Source organism: Zingiber officinale, chromosome 2B (assembly GCF_018446385.1).
Source record: "Zingiber officinale cultivar Zhangliang chromosome 2B, Zo_v1.1, whole genome shotgun sequence".
Classification (NCBI taxonomy): domain Eukaryota; kingdom Viridiplantae; phylum Streptophyta; class Magnoliopsida; order Zingiberales; family Zingiberaceae; genus Zingiber; species Zingiber officinale.
This window is the reverse complement of record NC_055989.1, coordinates 147,067,580-147,071,811: the sequence shown is the minus strand read 5'-3', so window position 1 is coordinate 147,071,811 and position 4,232 is coordinate 147,067,580.

Genomic DNA, 4,232 nt, shown 5'->3' with positions numbered 1-4,232 from the left:
GACAGTCGCTGTCAGGTGCGGCGGATGGGGAAAGCGGGTAAAGCACTTGAGTCACGAAAGTTGTTACGATCGCATACCCATCCAATCAGGTTTAGGAATGAGAGCCACGTCATCAGAGCGCCCAGGTACGATACGATACGGAAGGAAAGATGTGACGCGTGGAAGAAGTCAAAGCGAGGAATATTTGATGGTCGGTGTCTTGCAGGAGGCAGGGGATGGGCAAGCGTTTTCACCGCGGCATGCGGGTTACATGTGACCGAAGCAACGGCCCGGTCAGGTACGAGCGGGAGATTAGGTGTTACTGGATATTTTATAATTCGAATTAAAATGTATACGTGTCGAAATCGAAGGCACATCTAGAAGATTTAGCGGTTGAGATTAAATCGATTTATGCTGCGTGTCTTATCTGATCCCATCGTCAAAAGCGCATTTTATTATTTTTTTAAAGGCAAAATATATCTAATCCCTCTGTGTTTTCAGTATTTTACCAGCTCTATTTAAAAAAAACATTTAATCCCTCCTTTACCAAAAAAAAAAAAACAGATATAAAAAATCTTTAAAAAGATAATTATATCTTTATATTTTTTAATTATTTTTTAATAATAAAAAAATATTAAATTAACTATTATATTATTCAATAAAAAATACTCATAAAATTCATACATATATCAGTACAAACAATATAAAAATAAAATTATGAGAGGATAATAAATTAAAAATTTATTTCATTATCCTCACCAAATAAAAAAATAATCCAAATTCTAAATTGATGAAAAAAAATCAAATAAAAATGGAACAAAGTTCATCATTAAAAACCTCCTCCTCATTATTGTAGCATACAATGAAGTAGGAATGATTTTGGTTTATCAATTTAGAATTATGTCTTTTTTTTAATTTGGTGAGAGTGGTGGAATGAATTTTTAGTTTGATCTTGTTCGAGTGTGACTAGACGGACGCAGGGAAGATGGCGCTAATGTTGACTGGATGTTGACTGAAGGAGATGTGGATCTCCAACGAGTTAAGTCTGCAACCACAAAGTCTTTAGTGTCGAGCCGGGGAGAGATATGGGCGCTCAAATCAGCTACCGATGACAAGCAAATGAAGTAGAGAAAAAAGGAACAGCACAACTGTAGCTACAGTGATGAAAAACCATACCTCCGATAAAACTTTGGGGCTTCTTATATAGAGCTCCCAAGAGGCGCGCGCACGCTTCCCGAAGCATGCCTGGAAATGTCGTGTCAGAAAAGCGTGTTTGACGCGATACCTTAACATCCCGAGCATATCCCTAACGCGACAGTAAAAGCTTCCACCGTACGATCCTCTGTCTGACCACGTCACCGACCATGTCGCCTGATGATGGCACTGATCTCTAGGAAGATATTGCCAGCTGCTCCTTTGTCTGTTATTGAGCCGAGCGGGAGAGCCGCTCAGCTAGTCTGCCGTCCGGGTGATGCAACAGCCGGGCCGAGCGTCCGCTCGACCAGTGCTTTGCTGGTTGACTCCCCCCATCAGGCAAGGGAGCCCTGTCTACTAGGTCAAGGCAACATCCACTGTTTAGCCGAACGGGATGGCCGCTCGGCCTTCGTGCCTCCCTGGTTGAGCTTCATGAGCGTCAGAAGCTCGGTGTTTGATCGAGCTGTCGAAGTGTCGGACTGTCTACCCTTCCTGTTGACCACGGAGCTAATTTGCCTGATCGGACGCCCGCCTAACGTTGACCACTTTGACCTCCTGCCGGCCAAGCCCTACCTTACCACGGATCACGTGCCTCCCCCTCAAGTCTAGTCGAAGGAGGCTGCAAGTCCGACTGACTGGACAAGTGGTATGGTAACCGATTGGTCGATCACCCAATGAGTTGGTTGGATCCCGATCAACCCGTGCAGGACTAATTTTTCTCGGCCGATCGACACTTTGAGCCTTTGTACTTGGATTTTTTTCTCACCGCCCCCGGAGGGGCGCGAGCTGGGCGGTCAATGCTGACGTCGCCCAAATCTCCTCGGATTACGCACAAATCACTCTCATTAAGGGCGAGCATGCGCCACACCCATTAAATGCTGCCCTGTGGAAGGATGCCACGTGTCGCCGGCGCAGTCGCTGCACGTCCGAAGTGACAGTTGCTGATGTGACATTTGGCGGTTCAAATTCAACGGTCGGATGTGCCCTCCGAGTCCCGTGCGCTAGATCGGACAGCTCCGGTCGGCCGCGCCTATCTTTATAAAGCCTCTACGTCGCCATTTCTTCCCCTGTGTTTTCTTCGTGCTCTCCGATGATTTTTGATCCAGCGGTTCTTATGTGTCCAGTGCTCCGGCAATCCTCGGCTCTTTGCTGTGGTGATTCCTTGTTCCCTGCGGTGGTCTTCTCCCTCTTGTAAGTTTTCCCTCTCCATTGTCGCTTTCCCGTTGCTTTTTTTCTATCACCGTATTTTCCAGCTTTCTGTGTTCTCCGGCCATCTTTCCCCTCAAGTCTTCTGCCTTTTCGTTTCTCGGTCATGGCAAGCTCTTCGCAGCTACCCGACCCCGCTCCCGGCCTCTGGTATACTACCATGGAGATCCAGTTCGACGTGGACGACGCCGCGAGTTTGATAAACACCTTTGACCTTCCTTCCGATCATGAAATAGTCCTAGCCTCTCCGTCCAATCGGCCCAATGACCCGCCGGTCGGCATAGTCTGTTTCTTCCGAGATCAATTTATGGTCGGTCTTCGGTTTCCCATCCACCCTTTCATAACCGAGGTTTGCAACTATTTTTGTGTCCCGCTCGCCTAGCTCGTCCCTAACTCTTTCTGTCTGTTGTGCGGTGTGGTAGTGTTATTCCGAGTGCACAACATTTCACTGACCCTTCAAGTCTTCCACTACTTTTACTACCCCAAATAGTCCGAGCTGGGCACTTACCTGTTCCAATCTCGCATCGGTCTGATTTATTTCGACAAGATGCCCTCCTCCAACAAACATTGGAAGGATTACTTCTTCTATTTGAGGCTTCCCGAGCGACCCTGCTTCTGGACCAAGTGGCAGGTCAAGCTCCCTACTCAACCTGATCTGAAGAAATACAAGACCCGGCCGAATTACCTCCACGCTACTAATATGTTGGTCGGCCTGAAGTTTGACATTCACAAGCTATTGCCAGAGGGTGTGATGTACGGGTTCGGGCTAAGTCTGATCCGAACGAAGCTCCCGAGCAGCCTAGGTATGAAATTTCTCAATCCTCTTCCCTTAAGTCTAACTGATTCCTTTCTTCTTTTGCAGTCGACATCATGATGCGCACTCGGGTAGCCGGGATAATGAAGGTCAAGTAGGCCGAGATTGAAGCAGCCGTGGCCAAGGAGATGGAACGGCTCGGCCTGACCCCTGTCGGCTCACAGGAGGGCACCGTTGGGGAAATAACAACTGCAGGCGACAGGACCACCGAGCGAGCGCCCAACGCAGGAGGGGTGACCCACCCAGGATCGGTCCGAGAAGTGCCACCCGTCATCCCTGCTGAGGGTTCGGGGTCCTCGGGCGATGAAGTACCGCTCTCTTGCAAGAGACGCCGAATAGACGCGCCTTCCCGTTCCGCCACCTCGGTCATCCAAGCTTCTCCAGGGGGAGGCATCTAGTCTCCAGCCGCTCCTGTAACGGTGGAGGTCACTTCCTCCGAGCGGACTCCAACCCTGGCTGAGCTATCGGAGTCCCTCGTCGTTCAACTGATCACATCTTTCCCGCCAACTAGGCGGAAGGTGACACGGTCCGTTATCCTGCTGGTCCTTCCTGCTCAAGCCTCCGGCCCGTCGGCCTCCGCTCAATCGGCGTCGAGCGGGAGACGATTGATCTATTACTACCATGCTCCGCCTTCCGACGGAGGACCTTCTAGCGCCGGGCGACCAGCCCAGCTCTCCTCAGCATCAAGTCTACATTCGTGGTCGGCTCGCCATTGTTTGGGAGGAAGCAGGGGCATGATCAACGGTGAAGCCCCCCTGGCGCGCTGGCTGATAGTCACCTTCGGGGTTTATAGTCGCCGCTCTACCGTCGGTGAAGACATGAGTTTAACGTCGGCGCTCGACTATTTGGTGAAGACTAGGGTTTAAGGTCGCCGATCGACCGTTGGTGGAGACATGGGTTTAACGTCGTCGCTCGACGATTTGGTGAAGATTGGGGTTTAAGGTCGCCTCTTGACCGTCGGTGGAGACATGGGTTTAACATCGCCGCTCGACGATTTGGTGAAGACCGGGGTTTAAGGTCGCCGCTCAACCGTCGGTGG